Below are 26,326 nucleotides of genomic sequence, written 5' to 3'. Positions count from 1 at the left end.
TAGCTGGCTAGCACTCAGATAGCTGGCTGACTAGCTATAACAGGCCTTTAAATCCAGCGTCTTTCGCTTACGGCCAAACCACCTTGGGAAGGCCTGATCTCGTCCGATCTCAGAAGCCAAGCAGGGTTGGGCTCAGTCAGTACCTAGATGGGAGACTGCCTGGGAATACTGAGTGCTGTAAGCTTTTTATTTTTGGGTTTCAGCCCCATTCATGAAGTGTCATTTAGCAGTTAGCTAGCATAATAAAGGATCTATCTATCTATCTATCTATCTATCTATCTATCTATCTATCTATCTATCTATCTATCTATCTATCTATCTATCTATCTATCTATCTATCTATCTATCTATCTATCTATCTATCTATCTATCTAATCTATGAAAGGCCTTCCAATGTAATTCCAGCCCAGATAGCTGGCTAGCACTCAGATAGCTGGCTGACTAGCTATAACAGGCCTTTAAATGCAGCTTCTTTCGCTTACGGCCAAACCACCTTGGGAACGCCTGATCTCGTCCGATCTCAGAAGCCAAGCAGGGTTGGGCTCAGTCAGTACCTAGATGGGAGACTGCCTGGGAATACTGAGTGCTGTAAGCTTTTTATTTTTGGGTTTCAGCCCCATTCATGAAGTGTCATTTAGCAGTTAGCTAGCATAATAAAGGATCTATCTATCTATCTATCTATCTATCTATCTATCTATCTATCTATCTATCTATCTATCTATCTATCTATCTATCTATCTATCTATCTATCTATCTATCTATCTATCTATCTATCTAATCTATGAAAGGCCTTCCAATGTAATTCCAGCCCAGATAGCTGGCTAGCACTCAGATAGCTGGCTGACTAGCTATAACAGGCCTTTAAATCCAACTTCTTTCGCTTACGGCCAAACCACCTTGGGAACGCCTGATCTCGTCCGATCTCAGAAGCCAAGCAGGGTTGGGCTCAGTCAGTACCTAGATGGGAGACTGCCTGGGAGTACTGAGTGCTGTAAGCTTTTTATTTTTGAGTTTCAGCCCCATTCATGAAGTGTCATTTAGCAGTTAGCTAGCATAATAAAGGATCTATCTATCTATCTATCTATCTATCTATCTATCTATCTATCTATCTATCTATCTATCTATCTATCTATCTATCTATCTATCTATCTATCTATCTATCTATCTATCTATCTATCTATCTATCTAATCTATGAAAGGCCTTCCAATGTAATTCCAGCCCAGATAGCTGGCTAGCACTCAGATAGCTGGCTGACTAGCTATAACAGGCCTTTAAATCCAGCTTCTTTCGCTTACGGCCAAACCACCTTGGGAATGCCTGATCTTGTCCGATCTCAGAAGCCAAGCAGGGTTGGGCTCAGTCAGTACCAAGATGGGAGACTGCCTGGGAATACTGAGTGCTGTAAGCTTTTTATTTTTGGGTTTCAGCCCCATTCATGAAGTGTCATTTAGCAGTTAGCTAGCATAATAAAGGATCTATCTATCTATCTATCTATCTATCTATCTATCTATCTATCTATCTATCTATCTATCTATCTATCTATCTATCTATCTATCTATCTATCTATCTATCTATCTATCTATCTATCTATCTATCTATCTATCTATCTATCTATCTAATCTATGAAAGGCCTTCCAATGTAATTCCAGCCCAGATAGCTGGCTAGCACTCAGATAGCTGGCTGACTAGCTATAACAGGCCTTTAAATCCAGCTTCTTTCGCTTACGGCCAAACCACCTTGGGAATGCCTGATCTCGTCCGATCTCAGAAGCCAAGCAGGGTTGGGCTCAGTCAGTACCTAGATGGGAGACTGCCTGGGAATACTGAGTGCTGTAAGCTTTTTATTTTTGAGTTTCAGCCCCATTCATGAAGTGTCATTTAGCAGTTAGCTAGCATAATAAAGGATCTATCTATCTATCTATCTATCTATCTATCTATCTATCTATCTATCTATCTATCTATCTATCTATCTATCTATCTATCTATCTATCTATCTATCTATCTATCTATCTATCTATCTATCTATCTATCTATCTATCTATCTATCTATCTATCTATCTATCTATCTATCTATCTAATCTATGAAAGGCCTTCCAATGTAATTCCAGCCCAGATAGCTGGCTAGCACTCAGATAGCTGGCTGACTAGCTATAACAGGCCTTTAAATCCAGCGTCTTTCGCTTACGGCCAAACCACCTTGGGAACGCCTGACCACGCCCACGGAGTGAGAAGGAAGTACAAGGTGCAGACGGGGGAGAAAGGCTCTCCCACATTGTTTGGTATTTTTCTTCAATTATTATCTGGATTAATAACAACTCTATACGCCAAACAAACACAGACTTTGCTGCAGTGGAAGCTCCCCAGCACTTTGGTGACTTGGGGAGAACATCTCTTTTTGCACAATGGACTACTCTACGGATAAAGAACTCGGAACGGACAATGGACAACGAGAGAAGGACTTTGATTTAAACAAGAAGCAGAACGCGGACGGACCTAAGAATAACGAAAACAGCGAGGAACAAACGACTACGGAAAAGATTAACGACGAAAGAAAGGAAATGGATCTTGAAACAAGAGAAATGCACGATGGAAGGAAAGGATACCAAAAAGAAAAAAGAAGTAACACACAAAAGCAAAGGTACGAATACAAGAAAGAAGCTACGATAATTGTGGATGTAAGTAACCTGCAAGAAGTTACGGCAACCGAAATAATAAAAGCAATAAACGAAGAGATTGGTTTTGGAAAGCTGCTGGCCGTCAGATACAGACAAAACAAAGAATTCGAGGCGACACTACAAACTGAAGAAGATTGTCTAAAACTACTGGATGGATTAATGATAAAAGGAAGATTATGTGACATAAGAAGACTTTGTTGCAGTGAAATGACTGTATCCTTTTTAAATTTACCGGCATACTTGGAAGACAAGATTATTTTAGATAAACTTTTAGCATGGGGAGTAACACCAAGTCTACCAATAAGGAGAAGATTTTATCCGGGAACAACAATAGCGGATGGGACTCGGTTTTTAAAAGTTAAATTCCCCAAAGAAATAACATCACTACCATACAGCACAAAAATTGAAACGGCGGAGGGATTACAATATTTCAGAGTGATACATGATGGACAGATAAGACTATGCAGATTGTGTGCAGGAACAGGACACCTAATAAAAGACTGTCCAAATCTAGTGTGTCGGGAATGTATGGAGCAAGGGCATTTTGCTAAATACTGTAAAGCAATTAAATGTCCAGACTGTAACCATGCCCTAATAAGCTGTACATGTACGGATGAAGAAGAAATAGAGAAAGAAAAAGAACAAGAGAACGGGGAAGGAAAAGAACACAACATTCAGCACAGAAAAACAGAAGAGGAGAGCAATAACGAAAGATTGACAACGCAAGAAGAAGAGGAGAAACTACATAATCAGGAGGACAACAAAGGAAAAGATGAGTACACCAGTGCTCAAAAAATACAAGAAATGGACACAGAACAACAAACAGATCCTATGACAGACAACTGCGCGGAAAGAGAGGTGGAAGAAGAAAGAATGGACATGGACAATACAAATGAGACTGAAAACAAAGATACAGAAAAGGAGAGAAGTAAAAAGCAACAGAACAAAGGAGCCGAAGGGACTAAAAGGAAAGTAAAATTTCAACCAAATCTTGCCGGTGCGCTGGAAAAACAAAGAAAAAGAAGAGAGACTTCAAAAGACAAATGGTTAGAAAGAACCGGTATGTTCGATATTTTAACTGAAGAACTATTAGAATAATACAATGAACAAAATAATTTTATCTTTTTTATTCTTTCCGTTTTTAATGAGTACCCTTTTTATAACATCGATAAACACAAGGGGTCTCTCAGATTATACAAATTTTAAAAGACTTTTACATATAACAGAAAAAACAGATATATTATGTATACAAGAAACATTCTGGGACAATAAAACAGCAAACAGTTTAAGTAAAGAATGGAACGGTATTTTTATACATAATAGTCAAGACAATAAAAGAGGAGGGGTAGCTATTTTAATTAAAAAAGATATTTTAGAAAATGTCAAGACAATATACGCAGATGAAAAGGGACGAGTTTTAGCCATAACGGCAGAATATAAAGATAGACAAATCAACATATGTACAATACACGCACCAAACAATGTTAATGAAAAAGAAAGCTTTTTTAAAAAACTTAGTTTACTAATGGAAAAATGGAAAGAAACGATATTAATAGGGGATTTTAATACGGTTTTAAATAAACTGGACATAAATGAGCAAATGGTGTTTAGATCGGATACAGGAAGAGAACAGTTAAGAGCGTTAATGATAAAACATAGTCTAGAAGACATATGGAGACAAAAGAATAAAGAAGAAAGAATATACTCCAGAGAAGAATGGTACCTAGATAAACGAAAACAAAGCAGAATAGATTTTGTGTTAGTTCCCAACAATATGAAGCAATATATAGAAAAAGTGGAATATGGAAAATATAATTTTAGTGATCACAATTTTATAAACATAAAAATAGATTTTAATGAAATGATAAGAGGACCGGGAGTATGGATTTTTAATGCAGATCATCTAAAAGATGAGATTTTTAAAACAGAAATAAAAAACATAATCGAAAATAGCAAAACAGATGTTTTATATGATAAAGAAATTCTAGTATGGTGGGATAACATAAAATATGATATTAAAAAATATACAATAAAATACGGAACTAAAATCAAACGAATCAAAAGACAACTAGAAAACTGGAAAAAAGAAAAGTTAGAAAAAGAACTTAAAAAAGTAGAAAGCGGAAGAGGAGACATAAAAGAAATCTTAAAACTAGAAGAAAAAATAAAAAAATTAGAAGAGGAAAGATACAAAGGGGCAATGATTAGAAGTAAAGCAGAATATATGTTAAAAGGGGAGAGATGCACAAAATATTTTTTTGAGCTAGAGAAAGCACGGCAAAAAACAGACGAAATAAAAGCATTAAAAACAGAAAATGGAGAAGAGATCAAAACAACAGAGGGAATTTTAAAAGAAATACATAGATTTTATACACACCTATTCAAAAAAACAGAGATAGATGAAAAAGGAAAAGAATTTTTATTAACACAAATCAAAACAAAAATACAGGAAGAAGACAAAAAGATGTGTGATCAAAAAATTGAGGAAAAAGAGATAGAAGAAGCGATGAACAGAATGGAAAATAAAAAAAGTCCAGGTCTAGATGGGTTAACAATAGAATTTTATAAAACTTTTAAAGACATTTTAGTGCCAATTTTATCTAAATTATTCAATGAAATACACAAAATAGGAGAAGTCTCGCAACAGATGAAAAAAGGTTTGATTAAATTAATATATAAGAAGAAAGGAGACAAGACGGACTTAAAAAATTATAGGCCAATAAGCATGCTAAATACAGATTATAAAATACTAGCAAAGATACTAGCAAATAGACTAAAAACGGTACTGCCTAGTATAATAGAAACCAATCAAGCATATGGCGTATTAAATAGAGACATTTCAGATACAATTAGTAACATAAGGGACACAATATGGTATATGAAAACACAAAAAACCAAAGGGTATCTAATAAGCATAGACTTTGAGAAAGCATTTGATAGAGTAAACCACAATTATTTATTTGAAACATTAAAACGGTTTGGGTTTGGGAATGATTTTACAAAATGGTTAAAATGTCTTTACATGAATTCATATAGCTGTATAAAAGTGAACGGGTACCTAACGGATTTTATTCAGTTATCAAGATCCATACGGCAAGGATGTCCACTCTCAGCATTATTATACTCACTGGTCGCTGAACCGTTAGGTCTAGCAATAAAAGCAAGTAGTGGAATAAGAGGAATAAATATAGAAAATAACAAAAATCAGGAAAAAATATTTCAATATGCTGACGACACCACCCTCATACTGAAAGACACAGAAAGCGTAAACAGGGCGATACATGTGTTAAATCAATATTGTAAAGGATCGGGAGCTTTTGTGAACAAAGAAAAAACGCAATACATGAGGATAAGCGATGCAGAAATACTACCAGTAAATATAGCTTTTACAGAGGTGAAGGAAAAAATAAAAATTCTAGGAATAAACATAGGAGAAGATGAAAATAAAATAACGGATATTATATGGGAAGAAACTTTAGATAAAATGCAAAGAAAACTAAACATGTGGAAAAGAAGGAACTTGTATATAAAAGGTAAAGTTTTAGTTTTAAATGCACTATTTTTATCCAAAATGTGGTATGCGGCGGGGGTCGTCAACATCCCGATGTGGGTTTTAAAAAGAGTTAAAAGCTCAGTTTTAAATTTTTTATGGGACGGAAAACCGGCTAAAATAGCTTACGACACTATAATTGGGAAAAAAGAAGGAGGAGGGTTGGGACTTTTAGATTTATTTATTAGAAAACAGAGCCTAAGAGTTAAAATAATTAAAAAATTTTTGAACGAAGAAGAACAAATATGGAAATGGGTTTTTAATTTTTATATAAATAAATGTGCTGGAGGGGAAATGAATGAGAATATTTTATGCATGGAATTGAAAGAAAACATGTTTCAAAACGTTCCAGAGTTTTACAAAGAGGTTTTTAGAGCGTGGGGGGATTTTATGGAGAATATAATATACAAAATAAAAGGGAGAAAAAATCTTTTAGAGCAACCCATTTTTTTAAACAAGCAGATCTGTTTTAAAGAAAAGACACCGTATTTTAAACATTGGTACGAAGCAGAAATAAAACAAATTAAAGACGTCTTGTACGAATATAGACCAGGATTTCTCCCAACACAGGCAATAATTGACTTCTTGGAAGGAAAAGATAAAACAATAAACACAGATATCATCGAAAAACAATATGAAACGCTAAAACAAGCAATACCCAAAGAATGGTTACAAAGAATAGAAAACAAAGAAGGAAATGAAAGGATGAAAATCGAAGTAAAAGTAGGCAATCAAAAAAACGATCTAAACAGCTGCTCCTTGAGAACGTTTAATGACATATTTGTCAATAAAGCGTGGGTAAAACCCAAAGCAAATGCGCATTGGAGAAAAATATACCCAGAACTAGAGGAAAACGAGATATGGAAAACATATAAAGGTCCCAAACTTTTAATACTAGAAAATTTTAACTTTTATCTTAAACACAATTGTATATATGACAGAGAAAAATTACACAAAATCGGATTGGAAGACAACCCAAACTGTACACTATGCAAAGAGAATAAAACAGAAGATTTTAGACACATGTTTTTAGAATGTAAAGAAATAAAATGTTTTATGGATAAACTAAAGGGAATGATAAGCGAATTGACAGAAGAAAAAATAGACAATAGGCAGTGGGAAATGAGCTTTTTATTCGGATACCATCAAAAATGCAAAAATACAACAATTTTAAATACAATTTTAATAATAGCAAAATACACAATATACACGAGAAGAAACATAGAAAAATATAATAACATCCACATAAAATTGTGTGTACTTTTTGAAAAAAAATTTGAATATTTTTTTAATTTATTTTTTGAACATTTTAAAAGGATAAACGAAATAGAAACTTTTGAAAACCTCTTTGTAACACAAAGCTCTTTTATGGAACCAACCTGGAACGGACTGAGAATCAAGCTATCGAAATGTGCATGTTTTTAAAAATGTGTTTTAGATCACTTTAATAAAAATGTACCTGAAATTTTTAAAAATGTATATTATGTAACGTGTTTTGTTTTAAAAACTGTCTGTAAACAATGATATTTTGTAAAAAAAGTTAATAAAAAAGAGAAATTGGGAACGCCTGATCTCGTCCGATCTCAGAAGCCAAGCAGGGTTGGGCTCAGTCAGTACCTAGATGGGAGACTGCCTGGGAATACTGAGTGCTGTAAGCTTTTTATTTTTGAGTTTCAGCCCCATTCATGAAGTGTCATTTAGCAGTTAGCTAGCATAATAAAGGATCTATCTATCTATCTATCTATCTATCTATCTATCTATCTATCTATCTATCTATCTATCTATCTATCTATCTATCTATCTATCTATCTATCTATCTATCTATCTATCTATCTATCTATCTATCTAATCTATGAAAGGCCTTCCAATGTAATTCCAGCCCAGATAGCTGGCTAGCACTCAGATAGCTGGCTGACTAGCTATAACAGGCCTTTAAATCCAGCTTCTTTCGCTTACGGCCAAACCACCTTGGGAATGCCTGATCTCGTCCGATCTCAGAAGCCAAGCAGGGTTGGGCTCAGTCAGTACCTAGATGGGAGACTGCCTGGGAATACTGAGTGCTGTAAGCTTTTTATTTTTGAGTTTCAGCCCCATTCATGAAGTGTCATTTAGCAGTTAGCTAGCATAATAAAGGATCTATCTATCTATCTATCTATCTATCTATCTATCTATCTATCTATCTATCTATCTATCTATCTATCTAATCTATGAAAGGCCTTCCAATGTAATTCCAGCCCAGATAGCTGGCTAGCACTCAGATAGCTGGCTGACTAGCTATAACAGGCCTTTAAATCCAGCTTCTTTCGCTTACGGCCAAACCACCTTGGGAATGCCTGATCTCGTCCGATCTCAGAAGCCAAGCAGGGTTGGGCTCAGTCAGTACCTAGATGGGAGACTGCCTGGGAATACTGAGTGCTGTAAGCTTTTTATTTTTGAGTTTCAGCCCCATTCATGAAGTGTCATTTAGCAGTTAGCTAGCATAATAAAGGATCTATCTATCTATCTATCTATCTATCTATCTATCTATCTATCTATCTATCTATCTATCTATCTATCTATCTATCTATCTATCTATCTATCTATCTATCTATCTATCTATCTATCTATCTATCTATCTATCTATCTATCTATCTATCTATCTATCTATCTATCTATCTATGAAAGGCCTTCCAATGTAATTCCAGCCCAGATAGCTGGCTAGCACTCAGATAGCTGGCTGACTAGCTATAACAGGCCTTTAAATCCAGCTTCTTTCGCTTACGGCCAAACCACCTTGGGAATGCCTGATCTCGTCCGATCTCAGAAGCCAAGCAGGGTTGGGCTCAGTCAGTACCTAGATGGGAGACTGCCTGGGAATACTGAGTGCTGTAAGCTTTTTATTTTTGAGTTTCAGCCCCATTCATGAAGTGTCATTTAGCAGTTAGCTAGCATAATAAAGGATCTATCTATCTATCTATCTATCTATCTATCTATCTATCTATCTATCTATCTATCTATCTATCTATCTATCTATCTATCTATCTATCTATCTATCTATCTAATCTATGAAAGGCCTTCCAATGTAATTCCAGCCCAGATAGCTGGCTAGCACTCAGATAGCTGGCTGACTAGCTATAACAGGCCTTTAAATCCAGCTTCTTTCGCTTACGGCCAAACCACCTTGGGAACGCCTGATCTCGTCCGATCTCAGAAGCCAAGCAGGGTTGGGCTCAGTCAGTACCTAGATGGGAGACTGCCTGGGAATACTGAGTGCTGTAAGCTTTTTATTTTTGAGTTTCAGCCCCATTCATGAAGTGTCATTTAGCAGTTAGCTAGCATAATAAAGGATCTATCTATCTATCTATCTATCTATCTATCTATCTATCTATCTATCTATCTATCTATCTATCTATCTATCTATCTATCTATCTATCTATCTATCTATCTATCTATCTATCTATCTATCTATCTATCTATCTATCTATCTATCTATCTATCTATCTATCTATCTATCTATGAAAGGCCTTCCAATGTAATTCCAGCCCAGATAGCTGGCTAGCACTCAGATAGCTGGCTGACTAGCTATAACAGGCCTTTAAATCCAGCTTCTTTCGCTTACGGCCAAACCACCTTGGGAACGCCTGATCTCGTCCGATCTCAGAAGCCAAGCAGGGTTGGGCTCAGTCAGTACCTAGATGGGAGACTGCCTGGGAATACTGAGTGCTGTAAGCTTTTTATTTTTGGGTTTCAGCCCCATTCATGAAGTGTCATTTAGCAGTTAGCTAGCATAATAAAGGATCTATCTATCTATCTATCTATCTATCTATCTATCTATCTATCTATCTATCTATCTATCTATCTATCTATCTATCTATCTATCTATCTATCTATCTATCTATCTATCTATCTATCTATCCATCTATGAAAGGCCTTCCAATGTAATTCCAGCCCAGATAGCTGGCTAGCACTCAGATAGCTGGCTGACTAGCTATAACAGGCCTTTAAATCCAGCTTCTTTCGCTTACGGCCAAACCACCTTGGGAACGCCTGATCTCGTCCGATCTCAGAAGCCAAGCAGGGTTGGGCTCAGTCAGTACCTAGATGGGAGACTGCCTGGGAATACTGAGTGCTGTAAGCTTTTTATTTTTGGGTTTCAGCCCCATTCATGAAGTGTCATTTAGCAGTTAGCTAGCATAATAAAGGATCTATCTATCTATCTATCTATCTATCTATCTATCTATCTATCTATCTATCTATCTATCTATCTATCTATCTATCTATCTATCTATCTATCTATCTATCTATCTATCTATCTATCTATCTATCTATCTATCTATCTATCTAATCTATGAAAGGCCTTCCAATGTAATTCCAGCCCAGATAGCTGGCTAGCACTCAGATAGCTGGCTGACTAGCTATAACAGGCCTTTAAATCCAGCTTCTTTCGCTTACGGCCAAACCACCTTGGGAACGCCTGACCACGCCCACGGAGTGAGAAGGAAGTACAAGGTGCAGACGGGGGAGAAAGGCTCTCCCACATTGTTTGGTATTTTTCTTCAATTATTATCTGGATTAATAACAACTCTATACGCCAAACAAACACAGACTTTGCTGCAGTGGAAGCTCCCCAGCACTTTGGTGACTTGGGGAGAACATCTCTTTTTGCACAATGGACTACTCTACGGATAAAGAACTCGGAACGGACAATGGACAACGAGAGAAGGACTTTGATTTAAACAAGAAGCAGAACGCGGACGGACCTAAGAATAACGAAAACAGCGAGGAACAAACGACTACGGAAAAGATTAACGACGAAAGAAAGGAAATGGATCTTGAAACAAGAGAAATGCACGATGGAAGGAAAGGATACCAAAAAGAAAAAAGAAGTAACACACAAAAGCAAAGGTACGAATACAAGAAAGAAGCTACGATAATTGTGGATGTAAGTAACCTGCAAGAAGTTACGGCAACCGAAATAATAAAAGCAATAAACGAAGAGATTGGTTTTGGAAAGCTGCTGGCCGTCAGATACAGACAAAACAAAGAATTCGAGGCGACACTACAAACTGAAGAAGATTGTCTAAAACTACTGGATGGATTAATGATAAAAGGAAGATTATGTGACATAAGAAGACTTTGTTGCAGTGAAATGACTGTATCCTTTTTAAATTTACCGGCATACTTGGAAGACAAGATTATTTTAGATAAACTTTTAGCATGGGGAGTAACACCAAGTCTACCAATAAGGAGAAGATTTTATCCGGGAACAACAATAGCGGATGGGACTCGGTTTTTAAAAGTTAAATTCCCCAAAGAAATAACATCACTACCATACAGCACAAAAATTGAAACGGCGGAGGGATTACAATATTTCAGAGTGATACATGATGGACAGATAAGACTATGCAGATTGTGTGCAGGAACAGGACACCTAATAAAAGACTGTCCAAATCTAGTGTGTCGGGAATGTATGGAGCAAGGGCATTTTGCTAAATACTGTAAAGCAATTAAATGTCCAGACTGTAACCATGCCCTAATAAGCTGTACATGTACGGATGAAGAAGAAATAGAGAAAGAAAAAGAACAAGAGAACGGGGAAGGAAAAGAACACAACATTCAGCACAGAAAAACAGAAGAGGAGAGCAATAACGAAAGATTGACAACGCAAGAAGAAGAGGAGAAACTACATAATCAGGAGGACAACAAAGGAAAAGATGAGTACACCAGTGCTCAAAAAATACAAGAAATGGACACAGAACAACAAACAGATCCTATGACAGACAACTGCGCGGAAAGAGAGGTGGAAGAAGAAAGAATGGACATGGACAATACAAATGAGACTGAAAACAAAGATACAGAAAAGGAGAGAAGTAAAAAGCAACAGAACAAAGGAGCCGAAGGGACTAAAAGGAAAGTAAAATTTCAACCAAATCTTGCCGGTGCGCTGGAAAAACAAAGAAAAAGAAGAGAGACTTCAAAAGACAAATGGTTAGAAAGAACCGGTATGTTCGATATTTTAACTGAAGAACTATTAGAATAATACAATGAACAAAATAATTTTATCTTTTTTATTCTTTCCGTTTTTAATGAGTACCCTTTTTATAACATCGATAAACACAAGGGGTCTCTCAGATTATACAAATTTTAAAAGACTTTTACATATAACAGAAAAAACAGATATATTATGTATACAAGAAACATTCTGGGACAATAAAACAGCAAACAGTTTAAGTAAAGAATGGAACGGTATTTTTATACATAATAGTCAAGACAATAAAAGAGGAGGGGTAGCTATTTTAATTAAAAAAGATATTTTAGAAAATGTCAAGACAATATACGCAGATGAAAAGGGACGAGTTTTAGCCATAACGGCAGAATATAAAGATAGACAAATCAACATATGTACAATACACGCACCAAACAATGTTAATGAAAAAGAAAGCTTTTTTAAAAAACTTAGTTTACTAATGGAAAAATGGAAAGAAACGATATTAATAGGGGATTTTAATACGGTTTTAAATAAACTGGACATAAATGAGCAAATGGTGTTTAGATCGGATACAGGAAGAGAACAGTTAAGAGCGTTAATGATAAAACATAGTCTAGAAGACATATGGAGACAAAAGAATAAAGAAGAAAGAATATACTCCAGAGAAGAATGGTACCTAGATAAACGAAAACAAAGCAGAATAGATTTTGTGTTAGTTCCCAACAATATGAAGCAATATATAGAAAAAGTGGAATATGGAAAATATAATTTTAGTGATCACAATTTTATAAACATAAAAATAGATTTTAATGAAATGATAAGAGGACCGGGAGTATGGATTTTTAATGCAGATCATCTAAAAGATGAGATTTTTAAAACAGAAATAAAAAACATAATCGAAAATAGCAAAACAGATGTTTTATATGATAAAGAAATTCTAGTATGGTGGGATAACATAAAATATGATATTAAAAAATATACAATAAAATACGGAACTAAAATCAAACGAATCAAAAGACAACTAGAAAACTGGAAAAAAGAAAAGTTAGAAAAAGAACTTAAAAAAGTAGAAAGCGGAAGAGGAGACATAAAAGAAATCTTAAAACTAGAAGAAAAAATAAAAAAATTAGAAGAGGAAAGATACAAAGGGGCAATGATTAGAAGTAAAGCAGAATATATGTTAAAAGGGGAGAGATGCACAAAATATTTTTTTGAGCTAGAGAAAGCACGGCAAAAAACAGACGAAATAAAAGCATTAAAAACAGAAAATGGAGAAGAGATCAAAACAACAGAGGGAATTTTAAAAGAAATACATAGATTTTATACACACCTATTCAAAAAAACAGAGATAGATGAAAAAGGAAAAGAATTTTTATTAACACAAATCAAAACAAAAATACAGGAAGAAGACAAAAAGATGTGTGATCAAAAAATTGAGGAAAAAGAGATAGAAGAAGCGATGAACAGAATGGAAAATAAAAAAAGTCCAGGTCTAGATGGGTTAACAATAGAATTTTATAAAACTTTTAAAGACATTTTAGTGCCAATTTTATCTAAATTATTCAATGAAATACACAAAATAGGAGAAGTCTCGCAACAGATGAAAAAAGGTTTGATTAAATTAATATATAAGAAGAAAGGAGACAAGACGGACTTAAAAAATTATAGGCCAATAAGCATGCTAAATACAGATTATAAAATACTAGCAAAGATACTAGCAAATAGACTAAAAACGGTACTGCCTAGTATAATAGAAACCAATCAAGCATATGGCGTATTAAATAGAGACATTTCAGATACAATTAGTAACATAAGGGACACAATATGGTATATGAAAACACAAAAAACCAAAGGGTATCTAATAAGCATAGACTTTGAGAAAGCATTTGATAGAGTAAACCACAATTATTTATTTGAAACATTAAAACGGTTTGGGTTTGGGAATGATTTTACAAAATGGTTAAAATGTCTTTACATGAATTCATATAGCTGTATAAAAGTGAACGGGTACCTAACGGATTTTATTCAGTTATCAAGATCCATACGGCAAGGATGTCCACTCTCAGCATTATTATACTCACTGGTCGCTGAACCGTTAGGTCTAGCAATAAAAGCAAGTAGTGGAATAAGAGGAATAAATATAGAAAATAACAAAAATCAGGAAAAAATATTTCAATATGCTGACGACACCACCCTCATACTGAAAGACACAGAAAGCGTAAACAGGGCGATACATGTGTTAAATCAATATTGTAAAGGATCGGGAGCTTTTGTGAACAAAGAAAAAACGCAATACATGAGGATAAGCGATGCAGAAATACTACCAGTAAATATAGCTTTTACAGAGGTGAAGGAAAAAATAAAAATTCTAGGAATAAACATAGGAGAAGATGAAAATAAAATAACGGATATTATATGGGAAGAAACTTTAGATAAAATGCAAAGAAAACTAAACATGTGGAAAAGAAGGAACTTGTATATAAAAGGTAAAGTTTTAGTTTTAAATGCACTATTTTTATCCAAAATGTGGTATGCGGCGGGGGTCGTCAACATCCCGATGTGGGTTTTAAAAAGAGTTAAAAGCTCAGTTTTAAATTTTTTATGGGACGGAAAACCGGCTAAAATAGCTTACGACACTATAATTGGGAAAAAAGAAGGAGGAGGGTTGGGACTTTTAGATTTATTTATTAGAAAACAGAGCCTAAGAGTTAAAATAATTAAAAAATTTTTGAACGAAGAAGAACAAATATGGAAATGGGTTTTTAATTTTTATATAAATAAATGTGCTGGAGGGGAAATGAATGAGAATATTTTATGCATGGAATTGAAAGAAAACATGTTTCAAAACGTTCCAGAGTTTTACAAAGAGGTTTTTAGAGCGTGGGGGGATTTTATGGAGAATATAATATACAAAATAAAAGGGAGAAAAAATCTTTTAGAGCAACCCATTTTTTTAAACAAGCAGATCTGTTTTAAAGAAAAGACACCGTATTTTAAACATTGGTACGAAGCAGAAATAAAACAAATTAAAGACGTCTTGTACGAATATAGACCAGGATTTCTCCCAACACAGGCAATAATTGACTTCTTGGAAGGAAAAGATAAAACAATAAACACAGATATCATCGAAAAACAATATGAAACGCTAAAACAAGCAATACCCAAAGAATGGTTACAAAGAATAGAAAACAAAGAAGGAAATGAAAGGATGAAAATCGAAGTAAAAGTAGGCAATCAAAAAAACGATCTAAACAGCTGCTCCTTGAGAACGTTTAATGACATATTTGTCAATAAAGCGTGGGTAAAACCCAAAGCAAATGCGCATTGGAGAAAAATATACCCAGAACTAGAGGAAAACGAGATATGGAAAACATATAAAGGTCCCAAACTTTTAATACTAGAAAATTTTAACTTTTATCTTAAACACAATTGTATATATGACAGAGAAAAATTACACAAAATCGGATTGGAAGACAACCCAAACTGTACACTATGCAAAGAGAATAAAACAGAAGATTTTAGACACATGTTTTTAGAATGTAAAGAAATAAAATGTTTTATGGATAAACTAAAGGGAATGATAAGCGAATTGACAGAAGAAAAAATAGACAATAGGCAGTGGGAAATGAGCTTTTTATTCGGATACCATCAAAAATGCAAAAATACAACAATTTTAAATACAATTTTAATAATAGCAAAATACACAATATACACGAGAAGAAACATAGAAAAATATAATAACATCCACATAAAATTGTGTGTACTTTTTGAAAAAAAATTTGAATATTTTTTTAATTTATTTTTTGAACATTTTAAAAGGATAAACGAAATAGAAACTTTTGAAAACCTCTTTGTAACACAAAGCTCTTTTATGGAACCAACCTGGAACGGACTGAGAATCAAGCTATCGAAATGTGCATGTTTTTAAAAATGTGTTTTAGATCACTTTAATAAAAATGTACCTGAAATTTTTAAAAATGTATATTATGTAACGTGTTTTGTTTTAAAAACTGTCTGTAAACAATGATATTTTGTAAAAAAAGTTAATAAAAAAGAGAAATTGGGAACGCCTGATCTCGTCCGATCTCAGAAGCCAAGCAGGGTTGGGCTCAGTCAGTACCTAGATGGGAGACTGCCTGGGAATACTGAGTGCTGTAAGCTTTTTATTTTTGAGTTTCAGCCCCATTCATGAAGTGTCATTTAGCAGTTAGCTAGCATAATAAAGGATCTATCTATCTATCTATCTATCTATCTATCTATCTATCTATCTATCTATCTATCTATCTATCTATCTATCTATCTATCTATCTATCTATCTATCTATCTATCTATCTATCTATCTATCTATCTATCTAATCTATGAAAGGCCTTCCAATGTAATTCCAGCCCAGATAGCTGGCTAGCACTCAGATAGCTGGCTGACTAGCTATAACAGGCCTTTAAATCCAGCTTCTTTCGCTTACGGCCAAACCACCTTGGGAATGCCTGATCTCGTCCGATCTCAGAAGCCAAGCAGGGTTGGGCTCAGTCAGTACCTAGATGGGAGACTGCCTGGGAATACTGAGTGCTGTAAGCTTTTTATTTTTGAGTTTCAGCCCCATTCATGAAGTGTCATTTAGCAGTTAGCTAGCATAATAAAGGATCTATCTATCTATCTATCTATCTATCTATCTATCTATCTATCTATCTATCTATCTATCTATCTATCTATCTATCTATCTATCTATCTATCTATCTATCTATCTATCTATCTATCTATCTATCTATCTAATCTATGAAAGGCCTTCCAATGTAATTCCAGCCCAGATAGCTGGCTAGCACTCAGATAGCTGGCTGACTAGCTATAACAGGCCTTTAAATCCAGCTTCTTTCGCTTATGGCCAAACCACCTTGGGAATGCCTGATCTCGTCCGATCTCAGAAGCCAAGCAGGGTTGGGCTCAGTCAGTACCTAGATGGGAGACTGCCTGGGAATACTGAGTGCTGTAAGCTTTTTATTTTTGAGTTTCAGCCCCATTCATGAAGTGTCATTTAGCAGTTAGCTAGCATAATAAAGGATCTATCTATCTATCTATCTATCTATCTATCTATCTATCTATCTATCTATCTATCTATCTATCTATCTATCTATCTATCTATCTATCTATCTATCTATCTATCTATCTATCTATCTATCTAATCTATGAAAGGCCTTCCAATGTAATTCCAGCCCAGATAGCTGGCTAGCACTCAGATAGCTGGCTGACTAGCTATAACAGGCCTTTAAATCCAGCTTCTTTCGCTTACGGCCAAACCACCTTGGGAACGCCTGATCTCGTCCGATCTCAGAAGCCAAGCAGGGTTGGGCTCAGTCAGTACCTAGATGGGAGACTGCCTGGGAATACTGAGTGCTGTAAGCTTTTTATTTTTGAGTTTCAGCCCCATTCATGAAGTGTCATTTAGCAGTTAGCTAGCATAATAAAGGATCTATCTATCTATCTATCTATCTATCTATCTATCTATCTATCTATCTATCTATCTATCTATCTATCTATCTATCTATCTATCTATCTATCTATCTATCTATCTATCTATCTATCTATCTATCTATCTATCTATCTATCTATCTATCTATCTATCTATCTATCTATCTATCTATCTATCTATCTATCTATCTATCTATCTATCTATCTATCTATCTATCTATCTATCTATCTATCTATCTATCTATCTATCTATCTATCTATCTATCTATCTATCTATCTATCTATCTATCTATGAAAGGCCTTCCAATGTAATTCCAGCCCAGATAGCTGGCTAGCACTCAGATAGCTGGCTGACTAGCTATAACAGGCCTTTAAATCCAGCTTCTTTCGCTTACGGCCAAACCACCTTGGGAATGCCTGATCTCGTCCGATCTCAGAAGCCAAGCAGGGTTGGGCTCAGTCAGTACCTAGATGGGAGACTGCCTGGGAATACTGAGTGCTGTAAGCTTTTTATTTTTGAGTTTCAGCCCCATTCATGAAGTGTCATTTAGCAGTTAGCTAGCATAATAAAGGATCTATCTATCTATCTATCTATCTATCTATCTATCTATCTATCTATCTATCTATCTATCTATCTATCTATCTATCTATCTATCTATCTATCTATCTATCTATCTATCTATCTATCTATCTATCTATCTATCTAATCTATGAAAGGCCTTCCAATGTAATTCCAGCCCAGATAGCTGGCTAGCACTCAGATAGCTGGCTGACTAGCTATAACAGGCCTTTAAATCCAGCTTCTTTCGCTTACGGCCAAACCACCTTGGGAACGCCTGATCTCGTCCGATCTCAGAAGCCAAGCAGGGTTGGGCTCAGTCAGTACCTAGATGGGAGACTGCCTGGGAATACTGAGTGCTGTAAGCTTTTTATTTTTGAGTTTCAGCCCCATTCATGAAGTGTCATTTAGCAGTTAGCTAGCATAATAAAGGATCTATCTATCTATCTATCTATCTATCTATCTATCTATCTATCTATCTATCTATCTATCTATCTATCTATCTATCTATCTATCTATCTATCCATCCATCCATCCATCCATCCATCCATCCATCCATCCATCCATCCATCCATCCATCCATCCATCCATCCATCCATCCATCCATCCATCCATCCATCCATCCATCCATCCATCCATCCATCCATCCATCCATCCATCCATCCATCCATCCATCCATCCATCCATCCATCCATCCATCCATCCATCCATCCATCCATCCATCCATCCATCCATCCATCCATCCATCCATCCATCCATCCATCCATCCATCCATCCATCCATCCATCCATCCATCCATCCATCCATCCATCCATCCATCCATCCATCCATCCATCCATCCATCCATCCATCCATCCATCCATCCATCCATCCATCCATCCATCCATCCATCCATCCATCCATCCATCCATCCATCCATCCATCCATCCATCTATCTATCTATCTATCTATCTATCTATCTATCTATCTATCTATCTATCTATCTATCTATCTATCTATCTATCTATCTATCTATGAAAGGCCTTCCAATGTAATTCCAGCCCAGATAGCTGGCTAGCACTCAGATAGCTGGCTGACTAGCTATAACAGGCCTTTAAATCCAGCTTCTTTCGCTTACGGCCAAACCACCTTGGGAATGCCTGATCTCGTCCGATCTCAGAAGCCAAGCAGGGTTGGGCTCAGTCAGTACCTAGATGGGAGACTGCCTGGGAATACTGAGTGCTGTAAGCTTTTTATTTTTGAGTTTCAGCCCCATTCATGAAGTGTCATTTAGCAGTTAGCTAGCATAATAAAGGATCTATCTATCTATCTATCTATCTATCTATCTATCTATCTATCTATCTATCTATCTATCTATCTATCTATCTATCTATCTATCTATCTATCTATCTATCTATCTATCTATCTATCTATCTATCTATCTATCTATCTATCTATCTATCTATCTATCTATCTATCTATCTATCTATCTATCTATCTATCTATCTATCTATCTATCTATCTATCTATCTATCTATCTATCTATCTATCTATCTATCTATCTATCTATCTATCTATCTATCTATCTATCTATCTATCTATCTATCTATCTATCTATCTATCTATGAAAGGCCTTCCAATGTAATTCCAGCCCAGATAGCTGGCTAGCACTCAGATAGCTGGCTGACTAGCTATAACAGGCCTTTAAATCCAGCTTCTTTCGCTTACGGCCAAACCACCTTGGGAATGCCTGATCTCGTCCGATCTCAGAAGCCAAGCAGGGTTGGGCTCAGTCAGTACCTAGATGGGAGACTGCCTGGGAATACTGAGTGCTGTAAGCTTTTTATTTTTGAGTTTCAGCCCCATTCATGAAGTGTCATTTAGCAGTTAGCTAGCATAATAAAGGATCTATCTATCTATCTATCTATCTATCTATCTATCTATCTATCTATCTATCTATCTATCTATCTATCTATCTATCTATCTATCTATCTATCTATCTATCTATCTATCTATCTATCTATCTATCTATCTATCTATCTAATCTATGAAAGGCCTTCCAATGTAATTCCAGCCCAGATAGCTGGCTAGCACTCAGATAGCTGGCTGACTAGCTATAACAGGCCTTTAAATCCAGCTTCTTTCGCTTACGGCCAAACCACCTTGGGAACGCCTGATCTCATCCGATCTCAGAAGCCAAGCAGGGTTGGGCTCAGTCAGTACCTAGATGGGAGACTGCCTGGGAATACTGAGTGCTGTAAGCTTTTTATTTTTGAGTTTCAGCCCCATTCATGAAGTGTCATTTAGCAGTTAGCTAGCATAATAAAGGATCTATCTATCTATCTATCTATCTATCTATCTATCTATCTATCTATCTATCTATCTATCTATCTATCTATCTATCTATCTATCTATCTATCTATCTATCTATCTATCTATCTATCTATCTATCTATCTATCTATCTATCTAATCTATGAAAGGCCTTCCAATGTAATTCCAGCCCAGATAGCTGGCTAGCACTCAGATAGCTGGCTGACTAGCTATAACAGGCCTTTAAATCCAGCTTCTTTCGCTTACGGCCAAACCACCTTGGGAACGCCTGATCTCGTCCGATCTCAGAAGCCAAGCAGGGTTGGGCTCAGTCAGTACCTAGATGGGAGACTGCCTGGGAATACTGAGTGCTGTAAGCTTTTTATTTTTGAGTTTCAGCCCCATTCATGAAGTGTCATTTAGCAGTTAGCTAGCATAATAAAGGATCTATCTATCTATCTATCTATCTATCTATCTATCTATCTATCTATCTATCTATCTATCTATCTATCTATCTATCTATCTATCTATCTATCTATCTATCTATCTATCTATCTATCTATCTATCTATCTAATCTATGAAAGGCCTTCCAATGTAATTCCAGCCCAGATAGCTGGCTAGCACTCAGATAGCTGGCTGACTAGCTATAACAGGCCTTTAAATCCAGCTTCTTTCGCTTACGGCCAAACCACCTTGGGAACGCCTGATCTCGTCCGATCTCAGAAGCCAAGCAGGGTTGGGCTCAGTCAGTACCTAGATGGGAGACTGCCTGGGAATACTGAGTGCTGTAAGCTTTTTATTTTTGAGTTTCAGCCCCATTCATGAAGTGTCATTTAGCAGTTAGCTAGCATAATAAAGGATCTATCTATCTATCTATCTATCTATCTATCTATCTATCTATCTATCTATCTATCTATCTATCTATCTATCTATCTATCTATCTATCTATCTATCTATCTATCTATCTATCTATCTATCTATCTATCTAATCTATGAAAGGCCTTCCAATGTAATTCCAGCCCAGATAGCTGGCTAGCACTCAGATAGCTGGCTGACTAGCTATAACAGGCCTTTAAATCCAGCTTCTTTCGCTTACGGCCAAACCACCTTGGGAACGCCTGATCTCATCCGATCTCAGAAGCCAAGCAGGGTTGGGCTCAGTCAGTACCTAGATGGGAGACTGCCTGGGAATACTGAGTGCTGTAAGCTTTTTATTTTTGAGTTTCAGCCCCATTCATGAAGTGTCATTTAGCAGTTAGCTAGCATAATAAAGGATCTATCTATCTATCTATCTATCTATCTATCTATCTATCTATCTATCTATCTATCTATCTATCTATCTATCTATCTATCTATCTATCTATCTATCTATCTATCTATCTATCTATCTATCTATCTATCTATCTATCTAATCTATGAAAGGCCTTCCAATGTAATTCCAGCCCAGATAGCTGGCTAGCACTCAGATAGCTGGCTGACTAGCTATAACAGGCCTTTAAATCCAGCTTCTTTCGCTTACGGCCAAACCACCTTGGGAACGCCTGATCTCGTCCGATCTCAGAAGCCAAGCAGGGTTGGGCTCAGTCAGTACCTAGATGGGAGACTGCCTGGGAATACTGAGTGCTGTAAGCTTTTTATTTTTGAGTTTCAGCCCCATTCATGAAGTGTCATTTAGCAGTTAGCTAGCATAATAAAGGATCTATCTATCTATCTATCTATCTATCTATCTATCTATCTATCTATCTATCTATCCATCCATCCATCCATCCATCCATCCATCCATCCATCCATCCATCCATCCATCCATCCATCCATCCATCCATCCATCCATCCATCCATCCATCCATCCATCCATCCATCCATCCATCCATCCATCCATCCATCCATCCATCCATCCATCCATCCATCCATCCATCCATCCATCCATCCATCCATCCATCCATCCATCCATCCATCCATCCATCCATCCATCCATCCATCCATCCATCCATCCATCCATCCATCCATCCATCCATCCATCCATCCATCCATCCATCCATCCATCCATCCATCCATCCATCCATCCATCCATCCATCCATCCATCCATCCATCCATCCATCCATCCATCCATCCATCCATCCATCCATCCATCCATCCATCCATCCATCCATCTATCTATCTATCTATCTATCTATCTATCTATCTATCTATCTATCTATCTATCTATCTATCTATCTATCTATCTATCTATGAAAGGCCTTCCAATGTAATTCCAGCCCAGATAGCTGGCTAGCACTCAGATAGCTGGCTGACTAGCTATAACAGGCCTTTAAATCCAGCTTCTTTCGCTTACGGCCAAACCACCTTGGGAATGCCTGATCTCGTCCGATCTCAGAAGCCAAGCAGGGTTGGGCTCAGTCAGTACCTAGATGGGAGACTGCCTGGGAATACTGAGTGCTGTAAGCTTTTTATTTTTGAGTTTCAGCCCCATTCATGAAGTGTCATTTAGCAGTTAGCTAGCATAATAAAGGATCTATCTATCTATCTATCTATCTATCTATCTATCTATCTATCTATCTATCTATCTATCTATCTATCTATCTATCTATCTATCTATCTATCTATCTATCTATCTATCTATCTATCTATCTATCTATCTATCTATCTATCTATCTATCTATCTATCTATCTATCTATCTATCTATCTATCTATCTATCTATCTATCTATCTATCTATCTATCTATCTATCTATCTATCTATCTATCTATCTATCTATCTATCTATCTATCTATCTATCTATCTATCTATCTATCTATCTATCTATCTATCTATCTATCTATCTATCTATGAAAGGCCTTCCAATGTAATTCCAGCCCAGATAGCTGGCTAGCACTCAGATAGCTGGCTGACTAGCTATAACAGGCCTTTAAATCCAGCTTCTTTCGCTTACGGCCAAACCACCTTGGGAATGCCTGATCTCGTCCGATCTCAGAAGCCAAGCAGGGTTGGGCTCAGTCAGTACCTAGATGGGAGACTGCCTGGGAATACTGAGTGCTGTAAGCTTTTTATTTTTGAGTTTCAGCCCCATTCATGAAGTGTCATTTAGCAGTTAGCTAGCATAATAAAGGATCTATCTATCTATCTATCTATCTATCTATCTATCTATCTATCTATCTATCTATCTATCTATCTATCTATCTATCTATCTATCTATCTATCTATCTATCTATCTATCTATCTATCTATCTATCTATCTATCTATCTATCTATCTAATCTATGAAAGGCCTTCCAATGTAATTCCAGCCCAGATAGCTGGCTAGCACTCAGATAGCTGGCTGACTAGCTATAACAGGCCTTTAAATCCAGCTTCTTTCGCTTACGGCCAAACCACCTTGGGAACGCCTGATCTCATCCGATCTCAGAAGCCAAGCAGGGTTGGGCTCAGTCAGTACCTAGATGGGAGACTGCCTGGGAATACTGAGTGCTGTAAGCTTTTTATTTTTGAGTTTCAGCCCCATTCATGAAGTGTCATTTAGCAGTTAGCTAGCATAATAAAGGATCTATCTATCTATCTATCTATCTATCTATCTATCTATCTATCTATCTATCTATCTATCTATCTATCTATCTATCTATCTATCTATCTATCTATCTATCTATCTATCTATCTATCTATCTATCTATCTAATCTATGAAAGGCCTTCCAATGTAATTCCAGCCCAGATAGCTGGCTAGCACTCAGATAGCTGGCTGACTAGCTATAACAGGCCTTTAAATCCAGCTTCTTTCGCTTACGGCCAAACCACCTTGGGAATGCCTGATCTCGTCCGATCTCAGAAGCCAAGCAGGGTTGGGCTCAGTCAGTACCTAGATGGGAGACTGCCTGGGAATACTGAGTGCTGTAAGCTTTTTATTTTTGAGTTTCAGCCCCATTCATGAAGTGTCATTTAGCAGTTAGCTAGCATAATAAAGGATCTATCTATCTATCTATCTATCTATCTATCTATCTATCTATCTATCTATCTATCTATCTATCTATCTATCTATCTATCTATCTATCTATCTATCTATCTATCTATCTATCTATCTATCTATCTATCTATCTATCTATCTATCTAATCTATGAAAGGCCTTCCAATGTAATTCCAGCCCAGATAGCTGGCTAGCACTCAGATAGCTGGCTGACTAGCTATAACAGGCCTTTAAATCCAGCTTCTTTCGCTTACGGCCAAACCACCTTGGGAACGCCTGATCTCGTCCGATCTCAGAAGCCAAGCAGGGTTGGGCTCAGTCAGTACCTAGATGGGAGACTGCCTGGGAATACTGAGTGCTGTAAGCTTTTTATTTTTGAGTTTCAGCCCCATTCATGAAGTGTCATTTAGCAGTTAGCTAGCATAATAAAGGATCTATCTATCTATCTATCTATCTATCTATCTATCTATCTATCTATCTATCTATCTATCTATCTATCTATCTATCTATCCATCCATCCATCCATCCATCCATCCATCCATCCATCCATCCATCCATCCATCCATCCATCCATCCATCCATCCATCCATCCATCCATCCATCCATCCATCCATCCATCCATCCATCCATCCATCCATCCATCCATCCATCCATCCATCCATCCATCCATCCATCCATCCATCCATCCATCCATCCATCCATCCATCCATCCATCCATCCATCCATCCATCCATCCATCCATCCATCCATCCATCCATCCATCCATCCATCCATCCATCCATCCATCCATCCATCCATCCATCCATCCATCCATCCATCCATCCATCCATCCATCCATCCATCTATCTATCTATCTATCTATCTATCTATCTATCTATCTATCTATCTATCTATCTATCTATCTATCTATCTATGAAAGGCCTTCCAATGTAATTCCAGCCCAGATAGCTGGCTAGCACTCAGATAGCTGGCTGACTAGCTATAACAGGCCTTTAAATCCAGCTTCTTTCGCTTACGGCCAAACCACCTTGGGAATGCCTGATCTCGTCCGATCTCAGAAGCCAAGCAGGGTTGGGCTCAGTCAGTACCTAGATGGGAGACTGCCTGGGAATACTGAGTGCTGTAAGCTTTTTATTTTTGAGTTTCAGCCCCATTCATGAAGTGTCATTTAGCAGTTAGCTAGCATAATAAAGGATCTATCTATCTATCTATCTATCTATCTATCTATCTATCTATCTATCTATCTATCTATCTATCTATCTATCTATCTATCTATCTATCTATCTATCTATCTATCTATCTATCTATCTATCTATCTATCTATCTATCTATCTATCTATCTATCTATCTATCTATCTATCTATCTATCTATCTATCTATCTATCTATCTATCTATCTATCTATCTATCTATCTATCTATCTATCTATCTATCTATCTATCTATCTATCTATCTATCTATCTATCTATCTATCTATCTATCTATCTATCTATCTATCTATCTATCTATCTATCTATCTATCTATCTATCTATCTATCTATCTATCTATCTATCTATCTATCTATCTATCTATCTATCTATCTATGAAAGGCCTTCCAATGTAATTCCAGCCCAGATAGCTGGCTAGCACTCAGATAGCTGGCTGACTAGCTATAACAGGCCTTTAAATCCAGCTTCTTTCGCTTACGGCCAAACCACCTTGGGAATGCCTGATAGCCAAGCAGGGTTGGGCTCAGTCAGTACCTAGATGGGAGACTGCCTGGGAATACTGAGTGCTGTAAGCTTTTTATTTTTGAGTTTCAGCCCCATTCATGAAGTGTCATTTAGCAGTTAGCTAGCATAATAAAGGATCTATCTATCTATCT

The 26,326-nt window shown here is 36.5% G+C and overlaps 26 non-coding genes and 3 pseudogenes across 26 annotated transcripts; all 29 read left to right on the top strand.

The window, feature by feature from the left end:
* The first annotated feature begins 65 nt into the window (after window positions 1–65).
* On the top strand, window positions 66–184 carry LOC134305662 (5S ribosomal RNA; annotated as a pseudogene).
* Window positions 185–476: 292 nt separating this feature from the next.
* Window positions 477–595, top strand: LOC134305709 (5S ribosomal RNA). Its single transcript, XR_010008749.1, has one exon. It is a non-coding gene; the product is annotated as a 5S ribosomal RNA (ribosomal RNA).
* A 284-nt stretch (window positions 596–879) lies between these two features.
* On the top strand, window positions 880–998 carry LOC134305598 (5S ribosomal RNA). Its single transcript, XR_010008670.1, has one exon. It is a non-coding gene; the product is annotated as a 5S ribosomal RNA (ribosomal RNA).
* A 292-nt stretch (window positions 999–1,290) lies between these two features.
* Window positions 1,291–1,409, top strand: LOC134305663 (5S ribosomal RNA; annotated as a pseudogene).
* Window positions 1,410–1,721: 312 nt separating this feature from the next.
* LOC134305650 (5S ribosomal RNA) lies at window positions 1,722–1,840 on the top strand. Its single transcript, XR_010008719.1, has one exon. It is a non-coding gene; the product is annotated as a 5S ribosomal RNA (ribosomal RNA).
* A 6,336-nt stretch (window positions 1,841–8,176) lies between these two features.
* On the top strand, window positions 8,177–8,295 carry LOC134305649 (5S ribosomal RNA). The gene has a single exon (XR_010008718.1). It is a non-coding gene; the product is annotated as a 5S ribosomal RNA (ribosomal RNA).
* A 236-nt stretch (window positions 8,296–8,531) lies between these two features.
* On the top strand, window positions 8,532–8,650 carry LOC134305647 (5S ribosomal RNA). Its single transcript, XR_010008716.1, has one exon. It is a non-coding gene; the product is annotated as a 5S ribosomal RNA (ribosomal RNA).
* A 331-nt stretch (window positions 8,651–8,981) lies between these two features.
* LOC134305646 (5S ribosomal RNA) lies at window positions 8,982–9,100 on the top strand. The gene has a single exon (XR_010008715.1). It is a non-coding gene; the product is annotated as a 5S ribosomal RNA (ribosomal RNA).
* A 268-nt stretch (window positions 9,101–9,368) lies between these two features.
* On the top strand, window positions 9,369–9,487 carry LOC134305708 (5S ribosomal RNA). The gene has a single exon (XR_010008748.1). It is a non-coding gene; the product is annotated as a 5S ribosomal RNA (ribosomal RNA).
* A 331-nt stretch (window positions 9,488–9,818) lies between these two features.
* LOC134305705 (5S ribosomal RNA) lies at window positions 9,819–9,937 on the top strand. The gene has a single exon (XR_010008746.1). It is a non-coding gene; the product is annotated as a 5S ribosomal RNA (ribosomal RNA).
* A 287-nt stretch (window positions 9,938–10,224) lies between these two features.
* LOC134305704 (5S ribosomal RNA) lies at window positions 10,225–10,343 on the top strand. The gene has a single exon (XR_010008745.1). It is a non-coding gene; the product is annotated as a 5S ribosomal RNA (ribosomal RNA).
* A 6,308-nt stretch (window positions 10,344–16,651) lies between these two features.
* LOC134305645 (5S ribosomal RNA) lies at window positions 16,652–16,770 on the top strand. Its single transcript, XR_010008714.1, has one exon. It is a non-coding gene; the product is annotated as a 5S ribosomal RNA (ribosomal RNA).
* A 296-nt stretch (window positions 16,771–17,066) lies between these two features.
* Window positions 17,067–17,185, top strand: LOC134305654 (5S ribosomal RNA; annotated as a pseudogene).
* A 288-nt stretch (window positions 17,186–17,473) lies between these two features.
* LOC134305703 (5S ribosomal RNA) lies at window positions 17,474–17,592 on the top strand. Its single transcript, XR_010008744.1, has one exon. It is a non-coding gene; the product is annotated as a 5S ribosomal RNA (ribosomal RNA).
* Window positions 17,593–18,047: 455 nt separating this feature from the next.
* Window positions 18,048–18,166, top strand: LOC134305644 (5S ribosomal RNA). Its single transcript, XR_010008713.1, has one exon. It is a non-coding gene; the product is annotated as a 5S ribosomal RNA (ribosomal RNA).
* Window positions 18,167–18,466: 300 nt separating this feature from the next.
* Window positions 18,467–18,585, top strand: LOC134305702 (5S ribosomal RNA). Its single transcript, XR_010008743.1, has one exon. It is a non-coding gene; the product is annotated as a 5S ribosomal RNA (ribosomal RNA).
* A 743-nt stretch (window positions 18,586–19,328) lies between these two features.
* Window positions 19,329–19,447, top strand: LOC134305643 (5S ribosomal RNA). Its single transcript, XR_010008712.1, has one exon. It is a non-coding gene; the product is annotated as a 5S ribosomal RNA (ribosomal RNA).
* A 471-nt stretch (window positions 19,448–19,918) lies between these two features.
* Window positions 19,919–20,037, top strand: LOC134305642 (5S ribosomal RNA). Its single transcript, XR_010008711.1, has one exon. It is a non-coding gene; the product is annotated as a 5S ribosomal RNA (ribosomal RNA).
* Window positions 20,038–20,341: 304 nt separating this feature from the next.
* LOC134305542 (5S ribosomal RNA) lies at window positions 20,342–20,460 on the top strand. Its single transcript, XR_010008616.1, has one exon. It is a non-coding gene; the product is annotated as a 5S ribosomal RNA (ribosomal RNA).
* Window positions 20,461–20,768: 308 nt separating this feature from the next.
* On the top strand, window positions 20,769–20,887 carry LOC134305701 (5S ribosomal RNA). The gene has a single exon (XR_010008742.1). It is a non-coding gene; the product is annotated as a 5S ribosomal RNA (ribosomal RNA).
* Window positions 20,888–21,183: 296 nt separating this feature from the next.
* On the top strand, window positions 21,184–21,302 carry LOC134305700 (5S ribosomal RNA). Its single transcript, XR_010008741.1, has one exon. It is a non-coding gene; the product is annotated as a 5S ribosomal RNA (ribosomal RNA).
* A 296-nt stretch (window positions 21,303–21,598) lies between these two features.
* Window positions 21,599–21,717, top strand: LOC134305530 (5S ribosomal RNA). Its single transcript, XR_010008605.1, has one exon. It is a non-coding gene; the product is annotated as a 5S ribosomal RNA (ribosomal RNA).
* A 304-nt stretch (window positions 21,718–22,021) lies between these two features.
* On the top strand, window positions 22,022–22,140 carry LOC134305699 (5S ribosomal RNA). The gene has a single exon (XR_010008740.1). It is a non-coding gene; the product is annotated as a 5S ribosomal RNA (ribosomal RNA).
* Window positions 22,141–22,835: 695 nt separating this feature from the next.
* LOC134305641 (5S ribosomal RNA) lies at window positions 22,836–22,954 on the top strand. The gene has a single exon (XR_010008710.1). It is a non-coding gene; the product is annotated as a 5S ribosomal RNA (ribosomal RNA).
* Window positions 22,955–23,433: 479 nt separating this feature from the next.
* On the top strand, window positions 23,434–23,552 carry LOC134305640 (5S ribosomal RNA). Its single transcript, XR_010008709.1, has one exon. It is a non-coding gene; the product is annotated as a 5S ribosomal RNA (ribosomal RNA).
* A 312-nt stretch (window positions 23,553–23,864) lies between these two features.
* On the top strand, window positions 23,865–23,983 carry LOC134305519 (5S ribosomal RNA). Its single transcript, XR_010008594.1, has one exon. It is a non-coding gene; the product is annotated as a 5S ribosomal RNA (ribosomal RNA).
* Window positions 23,984–24,279: 296 nt separating this feature from the next.
* On the top strand, window positions 24,280–24,398 carry LOC134305638 (5S ribosomal RNA). Its single transcript, XR_010008708.1, has one exon. It is a non-coding gene; the product is annotated as a 5S ribosomal RNA (ribosomal RNA).
* A 312-nt stretch (window positions 24,399–24,710) lies between these two features.
* On the top strand, window positions 24,711–24,829 carry LOC134305698 (5S ribosomal RNA). Its single transcript, XR_010008739.1, has one exon. It is a non-coding gene; the product is annotated as a 5S ribosomal RNA (ribosomal RNA).
* Window positions 24,830–25,472: 643 nt separating this feature from the next.
* Window positions 25,473–25,591, top strand: LOC134305637 (5S ribosomal RNA). Its single transcript, XR_010008707.1, has one exon. It is a non-coding gene; the product is annotated as a 5S ribosomal RNA (ribosomal RNA).
* The last annotated feature ends 735 nt before the right edge of the window (window positions 25,592–26,326 follow it).

Source organism: Trichomycterus rosablanca, unplaced genomic scaffold (assembly GCF_030014385.1).
Source record: "Trichomycterus rosablanca isolate fTriRos1 unplaced genomic scaffold, fTriRos1.hap1 scaffold_142, whole genome shotgun sequence".
Taxonomy (NCBI): Eukaryota; Metazoa; Chordata; class Actinopteri; order Siluriformes; family Trichomycteridae; genus Trichomycterus; species Trichomycterus rosablanca.
This window is presented reverse-complemented; position numbering and strand designations above follow the sequence as displayed.